Source organism: Oryctolagus cuniculus, chromosome 9 (assembly GCF_964237555.1).
Source record: "Oryctolagus cuniculus chromosome 9, mOryCun1.1, whole genome shotgun sequence".
Classification (NCBI taxonomy): Eukaryota; Metazoa; Chordata; class Mammalia; order Lagomorpha; family Leporidae; genus Oryctolagus; species Oryctolagus cuniculus.
Window position 1 is genome coordinate 2,248,396 of NC_091440.1, and position 15,217 is coordinate 2,263,612.

The window sequence follows — 15,217 nt, forward strand, 5'->3', positions numbered from 1 at the left end:
GCCCAAGTGCTTGGGCCCTGCACCCCATGGGAGACCAGGAGAAGCACCTGGCTCCTGCCATCGGATCAGCGCGGTGCGCCGGCCGTAGCGGCCATAGGAGGGTGAACCAACGGCAAAAGGAAGACCTTTCTCTCTGTGTCTTTCTCTCACTGTCCACTCTGCCTGTCAAAAAAAAAAAAGTATATTCTGACCTTGGTTTTCCTCTGTGACTATATATTGTTCACAGAATTAATTATTGCTGACGTGCACCACGCTCTTTGTGTTTGCTCCGAGATGTTTGCTGGGAGAGTGAGTGCCCGCAGCTTTGCCCTGGATGAAGCGATGTTCTCAGAACTTCCAGAGACGACTGCATGGCCCGAGGTTTTGTGGTTTACATTGAATTTTCCTGGTGCTTGTACTGATGAAAATCGGCTGCACTCACACGATCAGGCTAAATGAGTGGGTTGTCTCTCCAAGCTGGCTCTTGGTGTCAGAGAGGAACAGGTGAGGCCCAGAACTGCGACGTAGCTTCCAGTGACGGTGGCCAGACCTCAGGCTGCGCTTGCAAGATGCTCCGGTTTCTGTCGGAAGTCACGGAATCGTCTGTCAGGGGCCCCACGTTGGAGGGTGCAGGAGACGCGTTTATGCCCTCTCCCGAGAGCATCCGGGAAGGTGCACCTGCCCACGCGAGCGCCTGTGGGATCCCAGAGCCGTCGGCTTGGTCGTGGCTGGGAGTCGGTGCTCCCACTGAAGATGTCTGTAGAGAACGCGTGGTCTGGGCAGACCAGCTGGACACACTGGGCCCCGGCAGAGTCCCTCCTTGGCACAGCCGGGGCAGGGGCTCACCCTGTTGCTCCAGGCACAGCACTGCCACGTCCCCTCCCGCGCACTCCTCAAGCCTGATCCTCTGTCCCTGGGTGGCAGGGGGCGGCCCAGTTCCTGGAGGTGAGGCCTCGCCCACCCCACAGTGCCGCAGGTGCTGCTGCTGGTGTTACCGGGCGGGCCTGTGGCCTGGCGGTCAACACCCCGGCGAGGCCACCTGATCCCTGAGTCTGTCTCCACCTCAGGGCCCTGGCCGTGGCTCCCGCTCGTGTGCGCCCTCGGAGGCAGCGTGAAGGCTTGGGGAGTTGGGTCCCTGTCTCCTGTGTGGATTGAGTTTCTGGCTCCCAGCTCAGCCCAGCCCGGCCCAGACCTTGCAGGCACTTGGAGAGTGAACAGCAGATGGGAGATCTCTCTCTCTCTCTCTCTCTCTCTCTGCCTTCCCCATCTATCCGCCTTTCAGATAAATCAACTCTCTAGGGGCCTGGCATGCTCCAAGTGCCACACATGCTCCAGCATTCCATGGTGTGGCATGTGGTGGAGCCGGTCACGGTGTCGCACGTTTCTGATCACGCAGAGGTAAGTAGCCCGACTTGTTGAGGCTACTTCAGCTTGTATCTGTTCACGTAAGTTTGTATCTGTCACTTTTTTAAAAAAGATTTATTTATTCATTTGAATGTCAGAGCTACAGAGAGAGAGGAGAGGCAGAGAGAGAGAGAAAAGTCTTCCATCCGATGATTCACTCCCCAGATGGTCGCAACGGCCAGAGCTGCGCCGATTCGAAGCCAGGAGCTTCTTCCGGGTCTCCCACGTGGGTGCAGGGGCCCAAGGACCTGGGCCATCTTCCACTGCTTTCCCAGGCCACAGCAGAGAGCTGGATCAGAAGTGGAGCAGCCGGGACTCGAACCGGCGCCCATGTGAGATGCCGGCACTTCAGGCCAGGGCATTAACCCACTGCGCCACAGTGCCAGCCCCTATATCTGTCACTTTTAAAAACACATTTCTTTGAGGAACTGCCAGGGCGATGGTGTTGGCTAAGGTGGCGATGCCACCGCTGGTTTCTGGCCGTCTCTGCCGAGGTGTCCTTCGGCAAATTCAGGGAGATGCAGGGGCATGGAGCAAGAGCAGGGCTGGAACAGAAACATCCAAAAACTTGGACTTCTCCCACCATCGGCGGGGCCAATGTCTTCACAGAAATAACTAGAAAAATGGAACTATTTGATGGTTAAGATTCTGATAAGCTTTAGAAAGAAATCGACTTAGATCACGCAGTTTCCTTTGTTCTTTGCCTAATTATTCTTTGCAAATATTTATATGCTACTGACCAGATGTTGGGGGAAGTGTTTTTGTAAAAATATACAAGTCACAAAATCTGCGTTATTATGCTGCGTAACTGAAAACCTGGAGGATAACAGTGATTCTCTTCCAGCTGCGTCTGTGGTTTCTGGAGTGCGCTGTGAGGAGGTGAGTGACTCGGGGCCGGGTCTGGGGGAGGGTGCTGGAAGCTGGCGTCCTGGGCGGCAGCACGTGGATTCTTCCCTTGGCAAACCAGGAGGTCGGGCCGTGTGCAGTTCAGTGCGGAAGCAAAAGGGGTCCTGCACTCGGCGCTGATGGGACGCGTCCTGACTCCTGGGGCTGTGGGTTCCCCCCCATCAGCCCTGTGATCCCGCATCCTGACTCCTGGGGCTGTGGGTTCCCCCATCAGTCCTGTGACCCCGCGTGTGTCCCCTGGGGCTGTGGGTTCCCCCATCAGTTCTGCGACCCCAAGTGTGACTCCTGTGGCTGTGAGTTCCCCCATCAGTCCTGTGTCCCCCCCCATCTGACTCCCGTGGCTGTGGGTCCTGCCATCAGTCCTGTGACACCATGTGTGACTCCCGTGGCTGTGGGCTCCCCCATCAGCCCTGTGCCCCATGTGTAACTCCCATGGCTATGGGTCACGCCATCAGTCCTGTACCCCATGTGTGACTCCTGGGGCTGTGGGTTCCCGCTATCAGTCCTGTGACCCCACGTGTGTCCCCTGGGGCTGTGGGTTCTTGCCATCAGTCCTGTGCCCCACGTGTGACTCCCATGGCTGTGGGTTCCCCCCATCAGTCCTGTGTCCCCCCCCCATCTGACTCCCGTGGCTGTGGGTCCTGCCATCAGTCCTGTGTCCCACATGTGACTCCTGGGGCTGTGGGTTCCCTCATCAGCCCTGTGACCCCGCGTGTGTCCCCTGGGGCTGTGGGTTCCCCCATCAGTCCTGTGTCCCACATGTGACTCCTGGGGCTGTGGGTTCCCACCATCAGCCCTGTGACCCCGCGTGTGTCCCCTGGGGCTGTGGGTCCCGCCATCAGTCCTGTACCCCATGTGTGACGCCCATGGCTGTGGGTCCTGCCATCAGTCCTGTGACCCCATGTGTGACTCCCATGGCTGTGGGTCCTGCCATCAGTCCTGTACCCCACATGTGACTCCCATGGCTGTGGGTCCTGCCATCAGTCCTGTACCCCACGTGTGACTCCCATGGCTGTGGGTCCTGCCATCAGTCCTGTACCCCACGTGTGACTCCCGTGGCTGTGGGTTCCCCCATCAGTCCTGTACCCCATGTGTGACTCCCGTGGCTGTGGGTTCCCCCATCAGTCCTGTACCCCATGTGTGACTCCCGTGGCTGTGGGTCCTGCCATCAGTCCTGTACCCCATGTGTGACTCCTGGGGCTATGCATTCCCCCATCAGTCCTGTGACCCCACGTGTGACTCCCGTGGCTATGGGTCCTGCCATCAGTCCTGTACCCTATGTGTGACTCCCGTGGCTGTGGGTCCTGCCATCAGTCCTGTACCCCACGTGTGACTCCCGTGGCTGTGGGTTCCCCCATCAGTCCTGTGACCCCACGTGTGACTCCCGTGGCTATGGGTTCCCCATCAGTCCTGTGACCCCGCGTGTGACTCCCGTGGCTGTGGGTTCCCGCCATCAGCCCTGTGACCCCACGTGTGACTCCCATGGCTGTGGGTTCCCCCATCAGTCCTGTGCCCCCACGTGTGACTCCCGTGGCTGTGGGTTCCCCCAGCAGTCCTGTGTCCCACGTGTGACTCCTGTGGCTGTGGGCTCCCCCATCAGTCCTGTGCCCCACGTGTGACTCCCATGGCTGTGGGTCCTGCCATCAGTCCTGTGTCCCACATGTGACTCCTGGGGCTGTGGGCTCCCCCATCAGTCCTGTGACCCCGCATGTGACTCCCGTGGCTGTGGGCTCCCCCATCAGTCCTGTGCCCCATGTGTGACTCCCGTGGCTGTGGGTTCCCCCCATCAGTCCTGTGACCCCACGTGTGACTCCTGTGGCTGTGGGTTCCCCCCATCTGTCCTGTGACCCCACGTGTGACTCCTGGGGCTGTGGGCTCCCCCATCAGTCCTGTGACCCCACGTGTAACTCCCATGGCTGTGGGCTCCCCCATCAGTCCTGTGCCCCCACGTGTGACTCCCATGGCTGTGGGCTCCCCCATCAGTGCTGTGACCCCGCGTGTGACTCCCGTGGCTGTGGGTTCCTGATATTAGTCCACTGAAGCCACGTGTGACTCCCGTGGCTGTGGGTTCCCCCATCAGTCCTGTGTCCCACGTGTGACTCCTGTGGCTGTGGGCTCCCCCATCAGTCCTGTGCCCCACGTGTGACTCCCATGGCTGTGGGTCCTGCCATCAGTCCTGTGTCCCACATGTGACTCCTGGGGCTGTGGGCTCCCCCATCAGTCCTGTGACCCCGCATGTGACTCCCGTGGCTGTGGGCTCCCCCATCAGTCCTGTGCCCCATGTGTGACTCCCGTGGCTGTGGGTTCCCCCCATCAGTCCTGTGACCCCACGTGTGACTCCTGTGGCTGTGGGTTCCCCCCATCTGTCCTGTGACCCCACGTGTGACTCCTGGGGCTGTGGGCTCCCCCATCAGTCCTGTGACCCCACGTGTAACTCCCATGGCTGTGGGCTCCCCCATCAGTCCTGTGCCCCCACGTGTGACTCCCATGGCTGTGGGCTCCCCCATCAGTGCTGTGACCCCGCGTGTGACTCCCGTGGCTGTGGGTTCCTGATATTAGTCCACTGAAGCCACGTGTGACTCCCGTGGCTGTGGGTTCCCCCCATCAGTCCTGTGACCCCACGTGTGACTCCTGTGGCTGTGGGTTCCCCCATCAGTCCTGTGCTCCCACGTGTGACTCCCATGGCTGTCGGTCCTGCCATCAGTCCTGTACCCCATGTGTGACTCCCGTGGCTGTGCGTTCCCCCATCAGTCCTGTGCCCCACGTGTGACTCCCATGGCTGTGGGTTCCCCCATCAGTCCTGTGCCCCACGTGTGACTCCCGTGGCTGTGGGTCCTGCCGTCATAGGAGGGCAGGCAGGAGTCTGTAACACTCCAGAAAGGAATCATGGCCGAGCTCAGGCAGTCTCAGGACAGCACGGAGCTAATTCACGATCGTCTACTACTTCCCCAGTCGGAGATCGGGAGCAGGTTCTCTCCGCAGGCTGTGCCACAGCGCCGGTCCCAGCTCCTGTGGTGCGCGGTGATTCTGTGTGGCCTGCTCTGGCCTGGCTCTGGGGATGGACCCTCAGGGAAACCACACTGGAAAATGAGGGGCGAAGGGAGGCCATGCTGCTTGCCCGGGACCGGAGTGTCAGGATCAGGGACGAGAGTCCGGGTGAGAGCCCCGTCCGACACCTGGGCTGCAGGCCTGCGGCACAGAGCCCAGCGCACTTCCCATCCGGCGCCACCAATCGCAGCCCTGAGAAACTCCACCAGCAAAACCAGAGAGGCAAATCGCAGCAGCCGGGCCGAAACCTCCACGGGAGCCAAAGAACTTCAGATAAAGGGGCGGAGCCTTGACCCCCCACAGCCCCCTCCAGACTCAGACCCAAGGATCAGTATCCGTCACAGTCGAATGTGAGCGAGAGCCCATGTGACCTTTGGCAAAATTCTTTGAATAGTTGTCACATCTGTGAACAGGGGAAACTGTCAACGTGTTTTAACCAACTAGTAAAGCTCTAACTTTAGATACAAGGCAAGATTAAGACAGGATCTGGGGCTGGCACTGTGGCACAGTGGGTAAAACCGCTGCCTGCAGTGCCGGCATCCCACATGGGCTGGTTCAAGTCCTGGCTGCTCCACGTCTGATCCAGCTCTCTGCTATGGCCTGGGAAAACAGTGGAAGATGACCCAATTCCTTGGGCCCCTACACCCATGTGGGAGACCCAGAGGAAGCTCCTGGCTCCTGGCTTCAGATCGGCACAGCTCCAGCCATTGAGGCCATTTAGGGCGTGAATCAGCGGATGGAAGACCTCTCTCTCTCTCTCTCTCTCTCTCTCTCTGCCTCTCCTTCTCTCTCCCTCCCTCTCTGCCTCTGCCTCTCTGTAACTCTGCCTTTCAAATAAATAAACAAATCTTAAAAAAAAAAAAAGACAGGATCTTTAAATGATAATTTAAGGTGCTTACCTTAATAAATTGAATAGATATGGATACTGACATTGTAGCTCATCTTTAAACATTGAAGACCTGGGAGTCTGTCTTACACTCTTACGTGTCTTAAAGGACGAGCTCAAGTCATGAAAATGAGTGATCACAAAACCAACAACAGGCCAGACCTCATCGGAATTAAGGCTACACCACCACGTGTTCTCGTAACAGGTGGGAGGAAGTGTGCACCTGGACTGAGGAGGTGAGGGACCCACGGGTACCCCACAGCATGCAGAGGGCGCGACACTAGGCAAGGGGCAAAGAGCGTGACTGTCCACGTGGAGATGGACTCTGCGCTGAGACGGGAAGCACTTGTAAATCAGCCAGAGGTGTTTCCTCTCCCAAAGGTACCAGTGCCCAGCCTGTGACCGCAGCCCCTCTGCTCGTCCACTCCCTGGCCGCTTGGTGAAAGTGAGTGAAGTCAGCTTTCCTGATTCAGAATTGCAGCTCACATGTCCCCTGGCAAACACGTGTGCTGCACAAATGGAAACTCGGGGTGCCTTGTAGGGGACGAGGGCACTTCCCTCATCCCTTCACGTTCCATGGCGAGAGCTTGCGAACAAAACTGACAAAAAAGACAGAGTAACAGGAGAAAGGCACACAAGTTGTGTGGATATTCTCAATTCTACCTGCAAAAAGGCTTCACAAATAAAACAAAAACACTCCCCGAATCAGCAGTTAGATTCGGAGTTCACATACCATGTTAACAGCAGCAGTTAGACTCGGGAGATCATATACCATGTTAACAGCGGCAGTTAGACTCGGAGTTCACATACCATGTTAACAGTGGCAGTTAGACTCGGGAGTTCGTATACCATGTTAACAGCGGCAGTTAGACTCGGGAGTTCGTATACCATGTTAACAGCGGGCCATAAATCGTGGGAGATGAGCAGGCAAAGGAGAGCAGGCTTGAGCTCCCAGCAGGGCACAGAGGGAGAGAGTGAGCCGGGAGTACAAGGACTCACGGAGGGGGAAGGGCTGCGTTGGTAAGCTCTGTGCAAATTCGTCTCGATCACCATTGGTAAGGGCTGCCTTCCTTGGCGGGGGAGGGGGTGGGGGGGGGTGGGGGGGTTGTCCATCTGCACAAAAGGAAATTTGAGTTCTGCTTTTAGACAGAAAAGGGAGAGAAGAGAGCTTTGTTGATCCTCAGTTGCCTTCAGCTAAAAATAATCTTTATGTGAAAGTGGGATATTTTGGGAAAGCGCATTCCAGAGCCTGTCAGTATCTTTATGCCTAAAATGTCAGGTTCTCTGGACTCTAGTGAGGGCGCTGGCCTGTGCTTCTGTCCCGAGTGTGGTTTTGAAATGAGATCAGCCCCGACTCCTCATCCCAGGGGAAACTGTCCTCTCTCCCTCTCCACTCTCAATCGTTTCCACCACAAAACAGCATTGAAGAACCATGCCAGCCATTGCCAAGGTTTGGAATTAAATGCAGCTCGTGTCCGTCAGTAGAAAGGAAATCAAACTAAGAAGTTGGGTTGTTTCTGCAGATCTCTTTGTGCAAAACAACTTTGCACCGAACTCTGGGCATCCCGGCTCAGGTACACTAATGTACTGGCACAACTTTTATGAGCAGATATTTGCAATGAGTTCTATGAAAATGGAATGATTTTGCCTATTCACTTCCAAGATCTATTTGTATAAAAATTTTTGAAATTTAAAATTGGTCATAAGTGTTCAATTTCAAGTTGAAAAACAAATTCTGCATTTGCAACCATGTCTCAGCTATCTGATGGCTTCTGATTATCTCATTACTTCATTGTAATATGATTTTTAAATGCTTTGCTTTCTCAATTAGTCAGTAAGAGTGCAAGAAAAAATTAACTTATCTAATGTTTCTACAAAAATATCAGAGGTTTTGTATCTATCCCTAATGATTGTTCCCCTAATAATTCTCACTAAGCTGTTGTCTCTTTTTTGCCTTTTTAAAATTTTAAGCTGTCTCACAATGTTTTATGTGTTTTATTCAATGTTTTGAAAAGTATTTGTCCATTTTTATTGGACAAGAAGAAACCAATAAAAACCAGGATCTGGAAGGTCTGGTTGAGTTCAGTCACTCACCTGGACTGACCGTCCGGGTGAGTCTTGGCTTTCACAAACAGCTCTGAGCTCTATGCACCCGGTCTCAAATACCTTCTACACTTAGCGACTGTTGAAAATAGAAGATACCAAGGGGTTTTATTTTCTTGCATGTGGAAATTTATAACCAATCAGATTCTCTGTAAGTAACATAGAAACCAGATTCACTCAGAAAATATACTCTTCAAGAAGACAAAAAAAATGAAGAAAGAAAGGGATGAATGGATGGACAGATGGGTGGATGGTTGGATGCATGATGGATGGATGGATGGATGGGCGATGGATGAAAGAGTGGATAGATGTGTGTATGAGTGGGTTAACGGGTGAATGGGTGGAGGGATTGGTAAACAGACACATGACTGGGTTGGTGGATGGATGGTTGGTTGGATGAGTGGGTGGATGAATGGATGGATGGATGGACAGACGGACAGATGGGTGGTTGGATGAGTGGGTGGATAGATGGATGGATGAGTGGATAGATGGGTCTGTGAATCGATGGTTGGATGGATGGATGGAAGGAAAGATACAGAAATGCATTAAAGGGATTTCCTTATTCTAGCAAACACTTCACTGTTTCTTTCCCAGAAGAGGTAACATTCCCATGCATCTCACTTTGGTAACCAACTTTGGAATTCTTGGCAGGGAGGTCTCTGGAAAGCACACCTGGTAACACTCATTGAGGTCAAGGCTGATGTCCCCCAGTGTGGCAGATTCAGGCCAGTGAGCAGCAGGGATGGTCTGCACGGACTCCCCTCCTGGGAGCCCTCTGTGCCCGGCACCAGCCATTGGCCACGACCCCACTGTGATGCCGAGCTAGACCTACGTCTCTCCTGCCTTCTAAAGCACCAACAGCACAACTCTGCAGTCAATGGGTCCGTCTCCAGGAGGTCCTGACACCGTGTGTTGTTCCAGCATCTACGTTTAAAGCCTTCTAGAGACAATGACCCAGATCGCAGAGACTAGAGTAAGAGGAGCTTGGAGAGAAGGTGATTCAGAGTCAAACACGATGTGACACAAACAGCTCAGCACACAGTGCAATTTCCCAGCCACCTGAATACAGTCACATGCCTGGTTAAACACCAACAGCATACACCCATAAAGGAAGATTGTAAGTTGTCATACATGCTTGCAAAAAGCAGCATATTAACCACTCTTTGTATACAGCCAGCATCACATAAATGTTTTTGGTATTCTTAAAATTTATTTTCACCGTATTCAAAAGGGAGGGCGGGCGGGCGGGAGGAAGAGAGAGAGAGAGAGAGAGAGAGAGAGAGAACGCCCTTAATGCCTGCGACAGCAGACTGGAGCCAGGTTGAAGCTGGGAGCTGGGACCTCAGCCCAGGTCTCCCACGCGGGTGACAGGAGCCTAAGTACTTGGGCCACTTCCTGCTGTCCCACCAGAAGATGGATTTGGGAGCAGAGTGAGGACTTGAACTCAGGCAGCCCAACATGAGAGGTGGGCATCCCAGAGTGTCCTAACCACTGCATCAAAATCCACCTCCTCCCTCAAAAGTGTTTTTAATTAATTTATGTGAGAAGGAGAGAGGTGGGGGGAGAGAGAATGTGTGTGTGACTGCTCCTATCTACTGGGTCGCCCCTCAAATGCCCCCGTGGCTGGGACTGAGCCAGGAACGCAATCCAGATCCCCACATGGGTGGCAAGGACCCAGTCACTTGAGACACCACCTGCTGCTGCCCACAGTCTGCACTGGCAGGAAGTTGGAGCCAGAAGCCAGAGCCGAGAATGGACTCCAGGCCCTTCAACATGGGATACAGGCATCTAACCACTAGGCTAGTGCCTACTGCATCACCTTTGTTTTTAAAACAGTGGGTGACAGGCCAGCGCCGTGGCTCACTAGGCTAATCCTCCAGCTGCGGTGCTGGCACAGCGGGATCTAGTCCTGGTCGGGACGCCGGTTCTAGTCCCAGTTGCCCCTCTTCCAGGCCAGCTCTCTGCTGTGGCCCAGGAGTGCAGTGGAGGATGGCCCAAGTGCTTGGGCCCTGTACCCTCATGGGAGACCAGGAGAAGCACCTGGCTCCTGCCTTCGGATCGGAGCGGTGCGCCGGCCGTGGCAGCCATTGGAGGGTGAACCAACGGCAAAGGAAGACCTTTCTCTCTGTCTCTCTCTCTCACTGTCCACTCTGCCCGTCAAAAAAAAAAAAAAAAAAAAAAAAGCAGTGGGTGACAGACATGTTGCCAAATGACAGGTCTGTAGGATGTTCTCACGGTGACAACTGCAAGCGTTCTTTGAAGACGTGGGAGTCTGCTGCGATGGACAGCACTTCTCAGTGGGGGAGACGTCTCCATTTGTCATCCCAAGCTTCCTGGGAGCCAAGATTTGTTCCATGAAAATGAAAACCTAAGAAAGGTGAGCCTCTTCCAACTCGCTCTTCCCTTTGCTCCACCTCCTCTCCCAACCCCACTTTGTTATTCCAGGGCGGATCCCACACACCAGTCCTCCAGCTCTTTCCTGGAGCACGGTGTGAGGAGGTGAGGGCGAATCACACAGACTCAAGGAAGATTGAAGGGGCTGGCGCTGTGGTGCAACGGGTTAAAGCCCTGGCCTGCAGCACCAGCATCCTGTATGGGCACTGCTTCGAGTCCCAGCTGCTCCACTTCTGATCCAGCTCTCTGCTATGGCCTGGGAAAGCTGTGGAAGATGGCCCAAGTGTTTGGGCCCCTGCACCTGCGTGGGAGACCTGGAAAAAGCTCCTGGCTCCTGACTTTGGATCAGTTCAGCTCCGGCCATTGTGGCCATTTGGGGAGTGAACCAGCAGATAGAAGATCTCTCTCTATATATATATGTCACTCCCTCTCTCTGTAACTCTTTCAAATAAATAAAATGAATACTTTTTTAAAAAAAAAAAAAAGAAGAAGATTGGAGGAGAGTCAAGTAGTCACACGTCCTTTATCAGAATAACACCTGGGATGCCTGCCCAGGAAGATCAAGATTTAAAGAAATACATGGAACTGTACTGCCTAACACAGTGACAATCCAGGCAGATACCAGGCAGGCAGAAGGCCAACCAGAGCAACAGCACAGAAGCGTAGTGTGAGCGGCAGGAGGAAAGACCTCACAATTCCCGAGCTACAGAAACGCTGGCACATCACAGAAAAGCCCAGGCATGGGAGGGGGGGGCACAGCAGAGCGGGGTCCCCGGGAGAAGAGGCATCACCCTCAGGAGCTCACCACGGCGTGGCGGAGACAAGTTAGGAACAAGCAACAGAAGAGAGACCTCTGGGACTTCTCGGACCTGCACGGACAGACACAGAGAGCAGAGATGGAGAGATGAAGCCAGAAAAGCTCACAGGTGTTGAAGACGGAGAAAGTGCAACACAGAAAGACCGGTGTCGCCGAGGCGACCTCAAGCAGACGGCCCGACAGTGATACCGCGCGCGTGCGAGGTCAAAAAAGCTCCTGCCCCTAAAACAAAGTGGTTAACATTTCAGCTCAAACATGCCTCTTTCCCGGGAAATTTAATGGAGCATAAAAGCACCAGGATAAATCCTGATTAAGCCGCGGAACGGCCATCTGGAGGGAGAGTTCGTCAGGTGTCTGAATGACTGTACCCAGCGGCCCAGCCCCCAGCCACACGCGACACTCCTGAGAGTGTCAGCGGCCGTGAGGACTCGTTGCCAGCCCCCAGTCAACCTGAGACTGCAATGTTCCGGTGCTAAACACTCTGAGGACGGGACCGCATGCTCCAGCCTCCACCTGCGATGCCAGCATCCCACGTGAGCGCCCGTTTGAGTCCCGCCTGCACCTCTTCCGACCCAGCTCCCTGCTAACGTGCCTGGGAAAGCAGCAGAGGACAGCCTGGGCCCCTGCACCCACAGGGGAGACCTGCAAGGAGCTCCTGGCTCCTGGCTTCAGCCTGGCCCAGCCCTGACCGTGGAGGCCATCTGGGGAGTGAGCCAGCGGAAGGAAGCCCTTTCTCTCTGTCTCTCCCTCTCACTGTCTGTGACTCTACCTCTCAAACAAATAAGTGCAATCTTAAAAAATAAAAAGAAAGAAAGAGTGGAGCAAGGAGGAGGGGTGGGCCTGAGGCCATCAGTCCCTGTGCTCATGACCCTGGAATACCAGGATGGGGGGCGGGGCCTGGGGCCATCAGTCCCTGTGCTCATGACCTGGGGCTGCTGGGATGGGGGCGGGGCCTGGGGCCATCAGTCCCTGTGCTCATGACCTGGGGCTGCTGGGATGGGGGCGGGGCCTGGGGCCATCAGTCTGTGCTCATGACCTGGGGCTGCTGGGATGGGGGCGGGGCCTGGGCCATCAGTCTGTGCTCATGACCCTGGAATACCAGGATGGGGGGGCGGGGCCTGGGGCCATCAGTCTGTGCTCATGACCTGGGGCTGCTGGGATGGGGGGGCGGGGCCTGGGCCATCAGTCCCTGTGCTCATGACCTGGGGCTGCTGGGATGGGGGCGGGGCCTGGGGCCATCAGTCTGTGCTCATGACCTGGGGCTGCTGGGATGGGGGCGGGGCCTGGGCCATCAGTCTGTGCTCATGACCCTGGAATACCAGGATGGGGGGGCGGGGCCTGGGGCCATCAGTCCCTGTGCTCATGACCTGGGGCTGCTGGGATGGGGGCGGGCCTGGGGCCATCAGTCTGTGCTCATGACCTGGGGCTGCTGGGATGGGGGGGCGGGGCCTGGGGCCATCAGTCCCTGTGCTCATGACCTGGGGCTGCTGGGATGGGGGCGGGCCTGGGGCCATCAGTCCCTGTGCTCATGACCTGGGGCTGCTGGGATGGGGGCGGGCCTGGGGCCATCAGTCCCTGTGCTCATGACCTGGGGCTGCTGGGATGGGGGCGGGGCCTGGGGCCATCAGTCTGTGCTCATGACCTGGGGCTGCTGGGATGGGGGCAGGGCCTGGGGCCATCAGTCTGTGCTCATGACCTGGGGCTGCTGGGATGGGGGCGGGGCCTGGGGCCATCAGTCTGTGCTCATGACCTGGGGCTGCTGGGATGGGGGGGCGGGGCCTGGGCCATCAGTCCCTGTGCTCATGACCTGGGGCTGCTGGGATGGGGGCGGGCCTGGGGCCATCAGTCTGTGCTCATGACCTGGGGCTGCTGGGATGGGGGCGGGGCCTGGGGCCATCAGTCCCTGCTCTCCATGCAGGAGACCAGCAGCCATCAGTCCCTGTGCTCATGACCCTGGATACCAGGATGGGGTGTCTGTGGGCCCAGGCACCAGGGGCCGCCCAGGACACATCCGGTACTGCTCCGTGCACTGCAGCAGCCTGTGCTGGGATTGGCCAGGCGCTGAGTCCTGATCCACAGACTCCCGTCAGTCTCCGGGTCCTCAGGACTGGGGAGGCCGCGGGTCAGGCAGCGGAAGAGGGTGGGGGAATCTGCTCCCAGAAGACCTCCAACCACTTCCTCCTCCTCAGTCACAGACCCTGGACATGAGCCCCCACTGGACACGGCCCCAGCTCACTGCCTGGTCTGACCTCACAGGTCCCTGGGCAGGGCCCAGCTCACTGCCTGGTCTGACCTCACAGGTCCCTGGGCCGGACCCCAGCTCACTGCCTGGTCTGACGTCACAGGTCCCTGGGCAGGGCCCCAGCTCACTGCCTGGTCTGACGTCACAAGTCCCTGGGCAGGGCCCAGCTCACTGCCTGGTCTGACGTCACAGGTGCCTGGGCAGGGCCCCAGCTCACTGCCTGGTCTGGTGTCACAGGTCCCTGGGCAGGGCCCCAGCTCACTGCCTGGTCTGGCGTCACAGGTCCCTGGGCAGGGCCCCAGCTCACTGCCTGGTCTGGTGTCACAGGTCCCTGGGCAGGGCCCCAGCTCACTGCCTGGTCTGGCGTCACAGGTCCCTGGGCAGGGCCCAGCTCACTGCCTGGTCTGACGTCACAGGTGCCTGGGCAGGGCCCCAGCTCACTGCCTGGTCTGGCGTCACAGGTCCCTGGGCAGGGCCCCAGCTCACTGCCTGGTCTGACGTCACAGGTCCCTGGGCAGGGCCCCAGCTCACTGCCTGGTCTGACGTCACAGGTCCCTGGGCAGGGCCCAGCTCACTGCCTGGTCTGACGTCACAGGTGCCTGGGCAGGGCCCCAGCTCACTGCCTGGTCTGACCTCACAGGTCCCTGGGCAGGGCCCAGCTCACTGCCTGGTCTGACGTCACAGGTCCCTGGGCAGGGCCCCAGCTCACTGCCTGGTCTGACGTCACAGGTCCCTGGGCAGGGCCCCAGCTCACTGCCTGGTCTGGTGCCACAGGTCCCTGGGCAGGGCCACAGCTCACTGCCTGGTCTGACGTCACAGGTCCCTGGGCAGGGCCACAGCTCACTGCCTGGTCTGACGTCACAGGTCCCTGGGCAGGGCCCCAGCTCACTGCCTGGTCTGACCTCACAGGTCCCTGGGCAGGGCCCCAGCTCACTGCCTGGTCTGACGTCACAGGTCCCTGGGCAGGGCCCCAGCTCACTGCCTGGTCTGACGTCACAGGTCCCTGGGCAGGGCCCCAGCTCACTGCCTGGTCTGACGTCACAGGTCCCTGGGCAGGGCCCCAGCTCACTGCCTGGTCTGACCTCACAGGTCCCTGGGCAGGGCCCCAGCTCACTGCCTGGTCTGACGTCACAGGTCCCTGGGCGGGGCCCCAGCTCACTGCCTGGTCTGACCTCACAGGTGCCTGGGCGGGGCCCCAGCTCACTGCCTGGTCTGACCTCACAGGTCCCTGGGCGGGGCCCCAGCTCACTGCCTGGTCTGGCGTCACAGGTCCCTGGGCGGGGCCTCAGCTCACTGCCTGGTCTGACCTCACAGGTGCCTGGGCGGGGCCCCAGCTCACTGCCTGGTCTGACCTCACAGGTGCCTGGGCGGGGCCCCAGCTCACTGCCTGGTCTGACCTCACAGGTGCCTGGGCGGGGCCCCAGCTCACTGCCTGGTC